Source organism: Petromyzon marinus, chromosome 20 (assembly GCF_048934315.1).
Source record: "Petromyzon marinus isolate PM22_M1 ecotype Great Lakes invasive population chromosome 20, UKy_Petmar_22M1.pri1.0, whole genome shotgun sequence".
Taxonomy (NCBI): domain Eukaryota; kingdom Metazoa; phylum Chordata; class Hyperoartia; order Petromyzontiformes; family Petromyzontidae; genus Petromyzon; species Petromyzon marinus.
Genome location: NC_133686.1, coordinates 4,591,979 through 4,608,977, shown reverse-complemented (window position 1 = coordinate 4,608,977; position 16,999 = coordinate 4,591,979). Strand labels below are relative to the sequence as shown.

Genomic DNA, 16,999 nt, shown 5'->3' with positions numbered 1-16,999 from the left:
ATTTTGACTGCAGGTATTGTGGTTAATGCAGACATGAATCCTCGTAAAAAGGTTTCAGTTTTGTTGCCAGAAAAAAGGGGAAAAACCCTATTATTGCATTTTGGTACTGGCAAAGTAGGTCTAATGATGTAGATGCTCACCCCGAGCCCTCATTACTTTGATAGTGCATTGTCTTTGAGCTGTACGCCTTTTGGCGTCATCTGGTCGAGCACCAATTGGGTCGAGGCTCAAAAGAAAGCTGTCCCTTGGTGTGGGCCAATCAGTTTCAAGACAATGCATATATTATCATAGTATGTTTTTCGTTTGCATTTGACTGCAGGTATTGTGGTTAATGCAGACATGAATCCTCGTAAAAAGGTTTCAGTTTTGTTGCCAGAAAAAAGGGGAAAAACCCTATTATTGCATTTTGGTACTGGCAAAGGAGGTCTAATGATGAATTATAATAATCTTTGGTTCTTTCGGAGAAGTCACGTAGGTAGAAACATAATATATCACGACGTTTCGTTCGCCACACACGCATCCTGTCCTCAGGTGGCGGCAACATTTTATTGCAAAGGCTCTATAAGTGCATGTCTCCAACTATATCACTGCACTTCAGTTCCTGGAAGAGCTCCCAGCACGTGCAGCGAAACATCAGACATCAAGGCGAACAGTAAAAACCCAAAAGCACAGCACAACTTCAAACCGCTATGCAGCGGTGTGCTTATTATATCAATCATCACCCTCCTGCTCTACTTTATCAACCAAGCTGGCCTGATATTTTTTTACAAAATTCAATGAGAAGCAAAAGGGGTAATTGGAAATCAGTGCACAATCTATAAACAAATCACCGTGTACTGTATAACACAATTGTAGGAAAACATTACCACCATTTTTTGGGCGAAAAATTAGTGTGCCATTTGTTCATGGCCAATAATTAAGGGATTGCAATTCAAAGAATTGCAGTTCAATGGGTCCCTGATAATCATTATACCTTCATACCTTCACACTATTTTACTATTTTGCTTGATGGACTTTGGATTACAGGAATACAACATCCTATTTCAGCTTCGACAAAAAAATATGTTAAAAATTTATTTGGTAGAGCATGTGATATCCAGTTTTAATTAAGCGATGTACTGCTGACATTGGTAGACTATTCAACAATTCAACAGAAGCTCCCACCAAAATTTGAAAAAAAACAGCTAAGCATCGTTTTGCTCTATTTCCCATGAAATATTCTCTCTAGATCACCTGCAATATTATTATATTACATATGTATGCAATAGGGTGAGCCTGCCGCAGTTTAATGGTGAGCATACAATCCAGAGGTGACCAGTTTGATTGGGTCTTCTGGCAACGCAGTTGAAATCATGGCGCACGTTTCGTCAATCCCCACTGCCTCTGGCTACACCCGGCAGTACAAATGGACACACCACAGTAAGTCGAGCGGCGGGTCGCGTGCGGTGGAGTAAAGTGTGGGCTACTCCCACATCTTCCAACACATCTGGCCGGCGTGGAAGAGCAGGCCGAATAACCGCTAGAGGGCCTCTCTTGGTTCGGGGCCCCGTTCGCCAGCAGCGGCAAATACGGGTGCACTTTGTATCTTGTTTTTCTATTTATAAAGATAATGAGCAGTAACGGCATTGGGAGCATCACCATGGTCTGACGGTCACACTTCAAGTGCCTCGGTTGTTGAGAGGCTTACGTTGACCCCCCAGAGAACTTGAACCTATGGGGGTCATTCCACATCCATCTGCCTAAGGATATGATGTGTCATTCATCAAACAGCTGACCCGTGACTAAGAGCATCACACAGCCGCTACTATTGACGACATTATCTGAGAATGGTCCTCAAACGAGCCACCAGTATCAGCCTCAGATCACGCTCCAGTGTTGGTCTTCGCGGCTGAGCTCGAAACCTCGCCGATTTATTTGGGGGGGGTTTTTTCGACGTTTCGCTCCGCACATTGGCGGTAGCCCTGAAGGAGCCTGAACAAAACAACAACAATAACCTCGTGGAGCGAAAAATACGTCGGAACAAGATGCAGAACAGCGCAGCGTATGACGAGAAAACACATCGGAGGTCTAGCCCCTATGATCGTGTTCGCGAAAAATATAAGTACATCCAATATGCTGCAAAACCACTACTGCTTCGACAATGAGAAAGATAGATTAATTAATATGTTCAGCTCATTGACGATATATCTACAGGACACTGCCGTTCTCTGCTCCTTTCACACTTAAATACAGTACTGTACATGTTATGCTATTCAAATTGAGATGTTTAATAAAGCACTAAAACCTAAGTGAACTTGTTACAGTTAATTTATACATTTGCAATTAACTTAATTAGTTACTGGCTGTGGCTATTCTATATAATTAGAGCATTAAATTGTTATAGCATGTGTAACTGCCTTTTTTTCGTGTAAATTTAATAAATGGGCATTTATTAATGAAATGCATTAAACTTTCTGTTAATTAACGTGTGTCTAAGCTCCACAGATGTTACAAAAGAACCTGCCATTTGACACTGGTAATGGTGGAAGATATCCCACAGAGACATCACGGCATTAACCATTTTAGGAACGTTTTCCAGAAATCGAGAATCAAAAAAAGTGATCGCGTTGTAGATTTTCGCCAATTTTTATAAAATCCGATTTCTAAGCCCGCGGCTTTCAAGCACGACGTTCGGTTTTATAGGTTTTATAGGTTTTATAGGATGCCTTTAAAAATGCAATTCATAAAGAGGGAGTGTTCACTTATTTATTTATACCTTTTTACATTGCTAATTACACACAGCAATCGGAAATATTCTTCACAAAAAATTTTCGCAAAACGTAATGAGGTGAAATACCGATATGGCTCTAAGAGACGCATTTATAAAAGGAAGCACTATTAAATCAGTATGAGTTTCACGTATCAGACAACTATTTTAGGAGGGCCAAAGGGGCTGAGTAGAAATCTGCAGAAGCGTTAACCTCATTTGAACAAACATCACCACTGATGTGGATCTAGACGATGATCCAAAACCATACATCACCACCAGCAGAATGGTATATCTCCCATAGCTTGTGTACTCCACTTTCCCGTCTTGCTGTGCGGTAGTCCATATGGGCAATTAGCTCCGGAGACATTCATCTACGGTGTGTCCCTGAATTATTTTAACACGTAATACATTTAATTATGTATTCATTCTGTGAGTAAAATGTTTCTAAGTTGTTTAACTGCGTTCACAATTTTAGCCGACATTATTATTAGTATTAAGAACGGCTACCGATACAAAATGATTGAGGCTAATGGTCATCAACAGCAGTGCCCTGATAACAAAACATGATATTGTACATCATCGCAATCATTATTCGGAGACCACGTTCCGGCATGGTCTTGTGATGCCGCAGTACATAGCCACTCCTTGCACATGTAAACAACTCACCACTCACCCTCCGTGGTGACAGTCTTGTCCAGTTGCTATCGGCACTTCTGGTGTCTCTAATATGTGCCACGGTGGCGGGATGTTGACTACCTCGCCTTGTATACAGGATGCCGTTGGTGCGATCCCGATCCCGACCCTGACGCCTCTACATTTGGAGGATGCACGTTCTCCCCGTGGTCGCGTGGATTTTTCTCAGGGTCCTCCAGTTTCTTCCTCCACAATTAAAAACAACGTGCGTTTAGAGTATTTGGTTGCTCATACATTTTCACGTGATAAGCCACTTCACTTAGCTTTCATTTGTGGCAAGGCTGCTTTTGCAAAATAACTATATAGCTCAGTGGGCCTTATTTGATCAAATTAAATTTAAAAAAATAGTTTAAGTAATAATTAATTCCCAGCATGCATCTCTCTGTGCTTCCGAGTATATATTTTTAAGCTTTTGTTCCATATTCTTTGTCAGATTCTAAACTTCTGACCCTTTTGTCATGGTAGATAATATGTGCTGATTGAAAAATTTTCTTTGGCTACATCGATATGTTCATTTTTATTATAAATTACATTTTCCAAAAGCACTCCATCCTACTCCTGCTTGGTTCTTTATTTCATTATTTTCATCCCAGTCCAGCTTCGATTAACTGCCCTCGATACACATACCCAGTTGCAGTTTCAATTGTGTCCATCCAGAAAGTTTCCTTTCGCTCTGACAACTTATTTCTTTGTTTGTTCCATCATCATCTATCTTTCATTATATTATCATGGGTGGTTATAATAATTCTACCGTCGGGAAATGTGAGATGGTTAATATTGCAACCATTTATCTTTATTCCTATTTTGATACAATATAAGTTGTGTATATATATTATAGTGTTGCTGACAATAGCCTTTGCAAGAGTGTGTTTTCTTGCCTGAATCCTGGTTTCTATCGTGTTATTTTCATCATGCATTCGCAGTGAATCTGTTCCCCTTGTTTATAAATGGTTTTAATAATATCGATATTTTATTTCATTACAGCCTAGGACTGTGAGATCTTGAATGAGTGAATCGTTTTACACTGAATCAAATGCCTTTTCATAATCTACAAAAGCTGATATAACAGTATTTTACGTTAATTTGTCATCTCTAGTATACCATTGATCGTATGCGGGCAATGAGTAGATTAACCCTTTCTAAAACCAGCTTGCTCTTGCAGCTGCTTGGCCCCAAAATCGACGATTAATCAGTTCTCTATGATCTTCTTGAAGACATTATCTACATTTGATAAGGGGCTAATGTACACAATATCTGGGCGGGAGGTATTACATTCATACGCAATGCTAACGTTGCTGTTGCCGCAGGCCTGAAATTCTGTGGGAATGGACCTCCCCCAGGAATCGTAGGCCGTCTGGGAGGACTTCCACCAGAGAAAGATGGAGTGGTTAATCACGCTCGTGTGCATGCGCCAAGTGTCCTGTTACGGGACAGGATCGTGAAACAAGGCGACGACTTGGGGTACCGAAAGCCTTCATCCAGCAGTGGATGGCCCATGGCTGATGATGATGATGACGATTGTAATCAGTTTAACGTGTAGGCTTTCGCGACCAAATATTATCCAAATGGAGTTTTTTTTGGTTGTCACCTGATGAGGCAGGTTGTAATTACCGGCGAAGCGTTGTACTAAAATCGTAAATATTGTGGGTTCACTCTCCAACACACCAGTGTGCTGAACTAGTCACGAATTGACATGTTTTGTTTACGTAACAAACCTCAGAAATTTGCTGCGTCGGGTGGTGGAAGGTTTAACGACGCATCAATATTTACGCGATCTAACAAAACAAGCCCCTCTATTATGGATGATTCTAATGATGAGATGTTCTCCTTCAGATGTCCCCACAGAAAGAAGCCGCACAGAGTCAGATGAAGTGAACGAAGGTGCCACTCGTTAGTCGCTCTTTGTCCGACACATTTTTTCGATGAGGATCTCTGTCTATGACCTCATGGGCCACGAACCGCAACGCGGAAGTGCCCCGTCTTGCTAAGAATGCACCTCCTCCAAGTCTTCAAGCTGGAGATGGAGCAGGACACGATCGTGTTTGGCAGGGGGGGGTGGGGGGGAGCGGCGGGGCAGTGGTAAAGAGCACTCCATGATGAACCCAGAAACCTGAATTAGATTCCCGCCTATGGCTATTATTAGTGGCCAGTGGCGAGTGAAATCTGAACCAGTCCTTCTTCCCTGCCCTCCTTCACGAAAACCGCCGCACCCACCATCGTCGTGAAGTACGCTCAAGACAACCCCCCCCATGACCTACATGACACGGATGGGCCTTTCTCCTGCAGCGGATTGACACATGGCTGTAAATTACTATTGTTATTATGATCACGTAACCAGTCTGTGAACCCTTTTTGTCCGAGAAACCTTTTCGCTTAGATTTTTTTTTGTAATAAAACTAAGTGACAGCAATTCTGGGACACGCCTGCGTGACTGGTTCACCGTGAAACCCCAACGCTAATTCGATGCTCCCTCTTCACGGGGCCATGAATAGTTAAATTTCACGTCATTTAACGAGAGGAAACTGATTGGCAGGTTTCAATAAAACCAAAAAGTACATGTACGATATTCTACACATGGTCTCAAACAAATATCGGTTTTCTGCAATAGTGTTGGCGCTTTCATACGAAGGGCTCATCATCTGCATGCCAATTGTTTATCTCCTTGCAGCAGAGCTGCCTCTCGGGAGCCTTGCCAGCGGCCTCTTAAATTAGTACGCTTACAAGACACCGCACTGTTCGTTATTATCGTTGAAAAGACCCAACAACAACAACAATAATACTGATAAAAAAAAGTTTACATCCCGTTGCTAATCTACTGCTGGGAGAAGGCCTCCCCATGCTTTGTCAGTTATGGGCGGGATGTTTAACCATACCTCACCACGCTGGTCATTGCAGTTTGGTCAAGTGGAGGCCACCTGCAATTAAGTTATCACTCCGCGACCGATGTTAGCCAGGAATCGTACTCGGGATGCTGGATCTCGTAGAGAAGTGCCTTTATAATTGGTACTGCCGTTTAATTACTGCGATTGTTAATAATTTAACGGCGGCGTAGTTTAAGGAAATAGCCGAGGGTCTCAGCTGGTATTTTCCCGTGACTTATGGGACAGCATACTGTAGAAGCTATACGCTCGCGGTCAATCAATCGGTGGAATTTTCTAACAGAGGAAAAAATGTCGTATAATATAACATTTTACTTCTCGTCTTTTGTTAAGAGGAGAAAGAAAAACCCCACGCGAATATATTCAACAGAATAAAGCTCGTAAATATATATTTGTAAATTCATACCAAGTGTATTTCTTACAGCACTCGTATTATGTACACTACCATGACTGTAGCGTCTATATATATATTTTGCTGTCTGATGCTATTGAAAACGAAATTGCATTAAATAATATTTTTTTTAAACATTGTTAAACTTTTGAAATTCATCCCACTTCAGGATATTAGGCTGGGGATAAAACAATTAAGTGGATAATGGAAACAGCTTAACATCATCTTCTGAGAGTAATGTCATCGCACGGAGATGTGCTTTGGGTGAATACTGAGCAGGAGAAAATACACTGCAGCAGCCGAAGTCGCAAAACAACACACGACTGTGGCCGCATGAGAGAGGCAATGCTGGCTCTCGGCTTTCTCAGCCTCAGGTATGTAATTGATGTGCGTTGAACTTCTTTCGCATCGTACGTTGCCAACCGTGCTAATCGGAGGTGCGGGGAGGAAATGACAACACAAGGTGTGATGGGGAAAGACAAGGTGCCACGAACAATCGAGTGAATAAATAAAAGGAATGCCAAGTGGCTTCATCAAAGCATCTTCCATGGGTGGGAGCGGCAACGCTTGATGCGTTGTTACGCTCGGCACTGTCACGCTCCGATCATCAGCGTCTCGCCTGCATCGCGTTAGCCGTGAATGAAAACAGAGTTTATCTTGCCCAGCTCCGCCTATAGTCCAACGTTTCGCTCCAACGTGCACCGGGAGCTCCTTCAGGACCTTTGTTTTTGAATTTGAGCTCATTTCATCACGCAACCTTGGCGATGCTGTGCCGCCTTTGTAAACGTTTGTGTTATAGTTTCCGGAACAAAACATTTGTATCAATGCATTTATGAGAGCTTGGATGACAATCAATTTCCACTTAGCCAAATGCCTTTCCACGATCTACAAAAGCTAGGCACAATTGTATTTGATAGTAATTTATCTTTATTTGATTGACGGTGTGTCATGAATAGCGCTCCGATGTGTTTTCAGGAACTACACTTCCGTTGCTGACGAAGCTCCCGGCACGATACGAGACTTCAGACTTCATGCCGAACAATACTCGGCAATGACCAGAAAACACATCAGAGTTAAACCGTACCGCGAAAATGCCAACACCTATGGAGTACTGTAGTCGAATTGTGCCTCGTTACACTGGAGGCATAAATCACCACTGATTGTCTACTAACCTGACCTGTGGACACCGGAGCAGCAAGCAAGGTTTCTTACCTGGAGATTGGCAGCATCGTGGTAAGCACACTGCGCTACGAACCTCGGCGACCTGGGTTCGATTCATGGCCGAGGCTAGCATCCGTGACTTCTCAATTACCTGAACGTGCAATGTGACTCCCATAGGTCAACTCAGCCTTAAATGAGTACTCGGTGCAATGTGCAAGCATCGGTGAAAATGAGCGTGGCGCTGGTAACACCGAAGGCCCCCTTGGTGTGTCGTACCAGTCCGAATAGGTGTTCGCTAACACCAGTTGCACCAGCGGCCTATGCTGGCTACACGGGACAGGACGGGGGGGGGGGGTCTTTGTCTTAATGCCATGACGTCACTGCGCCTGATCCCTGGTATTGCTGCAATCCAAGAGCAAGTGCACTTCTGGGAGCAAGGTTCAGAGAGTGTGAAGGAAGACACTGGGGGCGGTGCATTGCCCTCTGGATTTAGATAATCTTGACTTACGGCACGGATTTATTGAACTTCTTTTTCGTCTTCTGAGGATGCGGATAAAAATGGCAAAGACAACAGCGCTGACTTGGGAACAGAGGTTTTTTTTATTATTTATTAGCACAGACGTCGATGGGGACAGCGGTAGATGGGGCATCGGGCCAGGCATGCGTTGAGTAAATTTCTCCAGTGCTTGGCGATGGGAGACAGCACATATTTTGGCCAAAATTTTAATAAGAGTGAAACACTCGTGGTACATTACAAAGTAAATAATGCCTCCTTCCCATATTTGTCACTCCACGTAAAACTTTTTTTTTATTTTAGAAACCCGTCGGTTGAAGAGTCTTCCGGGAGTGCATCTTTATCAGCAGCATTGGTTCAATGCTGTATGAGCAAACTCATGAGCAGTTTGACATTCGGCGTCTCACCAGCAGAGAGACAAGCTTGCTTGAATAAATGCTGAACTGCCCAATGTTTTGAGGCAAGGTGCCTTTCTGGCGTACAAATGTGGTGCACACACCTGTGACAATCTTTCATTCACAGCATCCCAACCCAATGTTCGATCTTTGAAGAAGAAAAACATCGTAGCGGTACCATTTTCAAGAACATAATCCCCGAACAACATATAAAACGGCAGACAAGGTGAAATAAAGTACACTGCAAGTGCCAACGATTGAACGACCTTCATGGCTACATTCTGATGTGAAAGTTAACACACCTACGAGTCAATGGGATCACTTTTATTTATTTTCACCTTTTTACGAGAAATCGATCTTTCACTTCGTGATATTATTTTGGTGTCATTGTAGCGAGCTCGCGAGCCCGCCGTGAGGCTTTCCGTCGTGGCCGCGCCTGCTCAGACTACAAAGTTGTGCGCACTTCCTTCCTCGGCCTCCTCGACACTTTAGCCTTTTTTGTTGTTGCCAAGAATCGCTCTAACGCTGTCGGTGGAACGGCACGCCGGCGAGCGAAGACGTGCAGAAACTTATAATGCCACCGGCGGCATTCCTCATTCCTAATTTTCAGAGAGCGAGTGACACCGACTTACGCGAGGCAACAAGAGAAAGATAAAACTGTAAAAAATGTTTATTTTACCAGGTAAGGCGTCACTGAGATATATAGCTCTTTTTTTTTTAGACGTGACCTCCTGGCCACAAATGATAGCTCAACAAAGTGGCTTATCACGTGAAAACGTATCGCAGCCTAATAATCCAAACGCACGGTTCTAAATGTGGAGGGAAAAAAACCGGAGGACCCGGAGGAGAATCCACGCGGCCACAGGGAGAGCAGGCCGACTCCAAAAATGCAGGCGACAGGGGTCTCGATCGAACCCACGACCTCCTGTATACAGCACGAGGAAGTGAACATATCGCCACGATGGCACCCTGCTTTGCCTCGCACGCACCTTGTTAGCGAGCACCCGCTCGGGGACCTGCACGTAAAATGGGCAGAGTTTCATGGCCGGCACTCGGCCGTCTTCATTTCCTGAGTGCCGATGCGAGACTTTGCCACCTCCAAGGTACAAAATATAAAACTGAGACGTGTCACAACAAGAGGAAAATCTGACGGTACTAGAAGAAGGGAGCGCTACCAGAAAAATGTATTTCCTCGAGTGCTGTAGTATAATTCAATTGATAATAATATTTTTATATATTTATACTTCATTGTTGTTCAGCAACTGAGACTCAATACTTTTTTTCAAAGGAGGGTTCTGCCAGTAGTAGGCGATGATGCTATATGTGTAATCACAATTGAGTAATTTGCAGGTCATATTTTCGCATTGGGAGGTGAGTTACTTTGTGTGTATTTTTGTAGCTATGGGAAGAAACTGAAGGACCTAGACAAACCCCTTGTAGAACAGGGGGGGGGGGGGGATATACAAACTCCACACAGAAAAGGCACCCGTGTTAGGAATCGAACTAATATGTTTATTGCTGTGAGGCCCTAGCGTAACCACTGCACCACCCTGCCGCCTTTCATTTCCCAAGACAGTTGACAACCCTAGCTGACTCACTGCACTGAGTCATAACCTGAGACTGAGTCAACCTAGGGGAGAGTCCAAGCCGGCTTGTGACAACGATTGTCATGGGTGTGATGTGTCAAGGCTGGGGATAAAGCAATAATCAGAGTGCAGTGAATTAACCGCCAGGTAGCGTGCTAACCGCCACATTCCCCAGACGCTATGTAACACACGCAAGGAGTATTTGTAACATGTTATTATTTATTTAATTTGTCTCCGAGTCTCTGACATCATCTGAGACTCAGTCGCCTGGCAACAGAAACTATAACAACTTCGACGACGTGCTATCTAAATTTAGTTCCTCTCCACTGCAGCATTTACCAAATAAAGTGCAAGCGAATTGCGCCCAAAAGCCTTATGCGTCTATTTAAAGGGGTGGCCGTTAGTTAAACATGTGGCGGCATTTTAAAGAACGCCGCTTATATTATTAAGGCTAATTTAAATGTGATACGTGCCATTTCAATTTCACAGACTTACATTTTGATGTAAATGGACGCACAACAAAAAAACGGTTTAACCGCACACAGTACAATAATGCACAGTGATAATTGAATAAATGACGCACGCTTTTTTTACCTCACTTACCATCTATTTGGTGAGCTGTTTCTGCTGAAACACCTACTATTCTCGCTTAATTGCTGTCACATTACTAATTTTATACTGTGTCACAACCTACGATAATTAATGGTGCATTGCCAAATGCGGTGGCTTTTTTATGCTCAAGTCAGCAATAAAAGTATAGTGCGCAATAAAAATGTTCACAATTAAATGCAATTTCTGTAGATACGAAGGGTGAAATAGGCAGCCCAGCGTGCAACAATCACTGCAGACACGGGGGTATTAAGCATGCAACGGGGATTATGTCTATTACACTTTCATGTTGGTCAGATGGGTTGAAAGAGGTGGAGGTACCTCCAATTTATCCCACCACAAGCCATCCATCAATCAACTTAATGATGTACATTTACTGCTCGGTGAACACAGACCAGTCATGTATACATTTGCCCGAGGCGTTCCAGTCACTTTGAACCAAGAATCTGACCTTCCTCCCACCTTATTGTGAGTGCAACACAATGCCCCCTTACACCACGGCGGCTTCATGTAAATATACATACTGCAATAAATAAGTAGATAAATAAGACAATTGTGATTAAAAATAACCTTTTTGAAGGCTGGCATGGCAGATGTGAGGATGTACCAGATGCTCGTAAGCCAGAGACACGAGCAAAGTTCACGAAATTCCAATTTGTATCGCTTCGACTGACGTGCACGGTGAGCATGAATTGAACCCGTGTCTTTCCTAGAAGTTAGGGCGGTGTACGAACTGCATCGTCGGCACAAAGACAAAGATTCCCTCTGTAGCCTTAAAAGACTGTTGGGGCAAGGGCTGTTAGCGAGTAGCGCCTATGAAGACCGACACGGCACACGAGGAGGGTTGGCGAACAACACCACACCGCACCAGGTTACTCATTTGAGGCTGAGTCGACCCAGGGGAGGCCCAGAACCGGTTCCGACAATCGTCACCGGTGTTGGCCGTGAGCGGGAATCGAACTCGGGTCGCCAGGTTCGTAGCGAAGTTCGCTAACCCGCTACTGCACGACCGCTCCCCGCATTGCCAGAACACGAAACGGGCACCTTTTTGTTAAATTCATATAACGCCACGATCGCAACGTCGTATTGCTTGCTGCGTGAGGTTTCCGAAGGGACGGCAGCCTCGACAAATGTATGCAAGGGGCCCGGCGCTCCGAGGTGCACAGAAAACAAAAGGCCTGGAAGTGGCACGGCATAAATGAAGCGTCGCGTCCGTGAGAAGACTTCAATGGCCGCTTCAAACAGCGATGACAAGTCACGGGAAAAGTGTTTCGTGCGCGCGCGAACGCCCAGGGGCATGTCCAGATTCTCAACGAGGTCCCACCGTTCGCCAGCAAATCAGTCGGCGAGGCACGGACGTCCACTTCTGAATAAACGCCGCGCCCGTGGCCACACTCACACACGTAAAAAAAAAGGAGGCGTGGGTCACTGGGTCTCTCTCGGATAATAAAGAAAAAAAGTGGACAAGTGAAAGTGCCCTATCTGGAGTTGGCACCGCTGGTTTTGCTTTCGCTCATTAGTTCCGAGCCGTTGCGGATTCTCATAAAACCAGCGATTCTCTCATGCCTGGCCAGGGATGGACATCAGCGGAGCTGAACTAGAATCTCAGCGCTTCGCGGATTTATTTATCCAAAGCCCCAACTGTCGTGTGCGGAGCAACGAAACGCGCGACGTTCCTTTCTACACGAGGCCCTTCAATAACGATGTTTACAGAATGCAGTATTATTGTTATTATCGTTCGTGTTGTGTTCATTATTATGTATTCATTGCATGTAGCTGCTTCCGAGGATGGTTTCTGCGGGGGGCGGGGGGGGGGAATTGCAATCGGAGGAACTATCAGAAGAGGCCATCTCTCTTTTTCAATAAAGTGTATTCATTTTAAATTTCCCGCCGTGTGAGAGACTCGCATCGCCGAGGGTTGACTACCGCTGCGGAGACGATCGTAAATTTTTCCTGAGAGCTGCGAGCGGAGGCGACTTTCCGACCGAGCTAAAGTCAGCGTTTGTAAGTCGGCTGGAAAATAAGGCGGGGATTTAAGTCCACGCTTGAAATTGCAAAACCGCAGTGAGCTGCGCTAATTGAACGAGTCAGGACAGGAACGTATTTGCCAATGTCCTCGTTGCCTTTACAATCGTGTAATAATAATAATAATATCCTCTATTTTATAAGGAGCCTTTCACATTGAAGTATCTCAAAGCACATCACAAAGAAACAGTTCCAAGCATTTAATTAATGACGAGCTGGGTTTCATCGCATTGTCATAACGCAGTTTTACTTTAATAAACCCTGGCCTGTGAGTTCCTGCAGGTGCCTTCAGGTCGGCATTTTCAACTTCGTTTAATCTTTGTAAAGGTGGCCTCTTAGATGACGTGTTAATTTGGAAATAAATGAACACTTCAACCAACGCTGCCGAGTAGAACACAATAAGCCATTTCTCTTTTACATAATCCCCAAACATATCCGCGTGGGGTCGCAGAAAACAAGGCAAGATATCAACGTATATCAGCCACTAAATTGGCATCGCATAAAGTAATAGCATCATTCTGCAAAAAATCTCACATGGCACAAACAGCATTAATCCCTGCCCTGTAACATTAATCTGTCATTGCCATACATTACAGCGGGTCTCGCTATTAAAAAGTCCTTGCATCATTAAGCAATTTCGATAGAATCGCGGTCAATTCTTTGCTTTACTGCAAATTAATTCCTTACAAACATTTTGCACAACATTGCGAAATGAGCTGAGCACCACGTTCCAGCATGCGGGTGGCTGAGCAGGACAGCGTGCGGGAGGGTGGACGAGTGAGCATGCGAGCATGTGAGCTGGTGAACAGGAGCGCTTGCGGGTCGGTGAACGAGCAAGCATACGAGCATGCGAGCTGGTGAGCAGAACAGCGTTGCGGGAGGGTGAACGATGATTATATGAGCGTGCGAGCTGTTGCGCATGAGAGCGTACGGGTGAGTGGGTGAGCGAGCGTGCGAGCTGGTGCGAGAGAGAGGAGATGATGCCACGATACGAAAGTGACGACCTTTATGTGACAGGTGCATACTTTGGTGTAGCACGAATAGTGGAGTAATCAGCGAATTCACGCCGAGTTAATGGTGGGATCGTGACAGTTGACCCCCCACTTTATACAATTTTCAGCTACACCCCCTTCACGTTTCAACACCTGGTCATCGCTTCTTTGATGATGTCCGCAGTTATCCCATCTGGCCTGGGAGCTTTCCCTTTAAAAAAAAAAACAACAGTGAAGGGCAAATGGCTACTTGCAACATTTCTTCCTCCTCAACTGAGGATTGTTGTCCTGTGGATTTATGATTTTTTCCGATAAAGGAGTCTGCATAAAATGCCTTCACTGCTGTTATGGAAATGTCTTGATCATGCATCACGCTTCCACCTTGGTCTCTAAGAGCAATCATTTAAGAGTTACCCGTCATCAATGTAATATGTGCTGCACCGATGCTGGTACTGTTTGTTATTCAACCTTCTCTTACTTTGCCTTCCCCCGATTTCTAATCTTTATTTTCCAGCTGTACAGGGGCACATGCATTCTATCCTTGATGTGCCATTCTCATGCGCCCAATATCCGCCAGATTCCTTTTGTCATTGCAGATTTTGCCCGGTTACTGTTTGCCTTTTTACTTCTCCCCCATCTTTCAGTCACAAGGACAGCACCACCAATTGGCGCGGTAGGCTGGGTACTATGCAAAAGAAGTTCAACATACACACATACTAAACGCTGGGACAAACATCTAAACTGTGCAAAGAAGCGCGGAGAATTGCTCGTTGACAATTATACTGATGAATGAGCCACAATACCTCTCCGCTCTCGTCAAGGGGCATAAACCACAACAATCACGCCAACTCTGGTCACCCTCGCAGCAGCACCGGTGGCTTTTGGAAAGCCATCGTAAAAAGGAAGGTGGTCACCGCATCGCGCGCTTTCAGATGCGCTTCTGCGGCCGCCTGGAATGTTCTTCCTTACGATATTAGGAAGCAACTGGAGCCGTGCCCTTTTCAACAATCTAGATTGACAAACACATTGTTTTTACTGATTTTTTTGTGTTTAGTTTGTTGGGATTCTCCAGCAACTCCAATTAGCGCGGTTGGCTGTTACGCATGGCGCGAAAGAAGTTAAACATATTAACGTACATTATACATCAACAGAGAGAACTTATGAATCAGGGAATAAATACAAGTCAGAAACATCATATTGACGGTTAAAATAAGTTAGTCGGCTTGTGTCGGACACATCGTTGGCTCGAAGGTTCAAGTCTCGTGATGGAATTGCAGTCAAGGGAGAAAAAAATAACTCAAAAGGACAACCACCAGCGGAGATGGAGCGACGAAATCAGTTCATGTGTGGCAAAAAGATTGGTTTTCGGCATTGTGGTGATGTGAGGAGGCCTTCATTCAGCAGTGGATAGAACACGGTTGTTGACTGGGGATGACTCCTGCGCCTTCTCCCAGTGTATTCTACGTAATAACTTGGTAGGTAGTTACAGATATGCAAAATGTAGTACCACAGCAAGCATGAGCATACTGCGGTGCCGAAAAGGGGCCGATCTCTTAAATAAAACCTGGCCATCAGAGCGGCAATGCGCATCTGCCACCGTGACTTAATTTACATAGCAGGTACGAGGGACGTGCCTATTTGAGCGAGCTGCTTTAATTCCAAGCACACCCTGCGTGACCCACGCCTCACCTTTAATTTAAAAAAATGCTGCTGGAATAAGTTATGTTTATGGATTCAAAGGGATTAACTTAAACCATCCTCCGATTAGCCAAATGAGCCAGGCCTGGAGCTTCCGAGGAGCGCCCGACATCAGGTGTGACCAAATGATTTGATGTCAAAGTCGCAGAGAAGAGAGAAAAAAAAACCTATCAATCAAACGATTGTATTGGCCACGTCTGACGTGTGTAATTTGGACACACACACACACAAAAAAAAACCCGAGCTGGCACATTCATCTAATCAGGGGTGAAGTTCAGGTTAATCCTCGCATTGAAGAACACGCAGATGACTGGCGAACACTGGGGACCTTCGTGGTGAATATGGAACGCAAAAAAATAAAACGGCGGCACGGAGGCCTTTTCACTCGTAATTAAATAACGCTTCAATATCACGAACAATGCAAAGGTATCCGCGTTGGGGTTTTTCTTTTGACGTGCGCCAGAAAGTGTTTGTCCGCGCGCGTCTGCGCTCACGTCCGTGCAGTGCGCGCGTGCGCTTTATGTAATGTCAGTGGACAAATTACTGGAGGCGTTGTACTTTCTTTCCGAGCTCGGGACGTTGCACTCTGCGTACCGAAAGACCTGTGCTGCTGACAGCAGCTGGAGGCATAATGTTTTACAATCACCATGAAATCCCCACGCTGAGTGGCGTGCAGGCAATTTATAGTTACAGCCAGTCTCCCAGAAGGAAACGCATACAATGGGGCTTCACTGGAGATTGAAATGGCACGCAAATAATTTGGCCTGATATGTGTTTTCAATTTTACATAAAACTCTGTATATATCTCAATAGGCAAGGCCTCGTGCGATGAATGTTGAAAGTTAATTTAAGTCGATTAATCGGGTGAGCCCTTCTGAGCCAGGTGAGAGCCCATTGAAACAACGTGTTGCTTACAAGAGAGTTCAGGAGAAAAAATACAAACACGGAACAAGGGATGAGTAAAATATAAACCGAATTATATCGTTAACGCGGGGAAAACTAGTATACATCGTGTGGTGGCGAAGTGACACAGTGATTAGTGGTGATGCAGTGACTCCTGGCAAGGTGAAGTAAGGTCAAGGCAAAGACGAAGATCCCCTGTATGGCCTTAACAGACTGTTGGGGCAAGTTTTGTTCGCGAGTAGCATCTATGAAGGCCGGCACACGGCACACGAGGGAGGTGGGTGTCCAGCACCACGCCCGGCCGCCTTTATCTCCCCAGTGGCGATGTTTACACTTTACACCAGGTACTCATTTGAGGCTGAGTCGACCTAGGAGAGGTCCATGACCGATTAATATAATCGTCA

General features: G+C 44.7%; 1 protein-coding gene across 4 annotated transcripts in view; it reads right to left on the bottom strand.

Moving 5' to 3' along the window:
- Positions 1 to 16,999, bottom strand: part of LOC116944204 (teneurin-3-like) — a 456,734-nt gene that overhangs the window by 378,239 nt on the left and 61,496 nt on the right. The window lies entirely within an intron of this gene.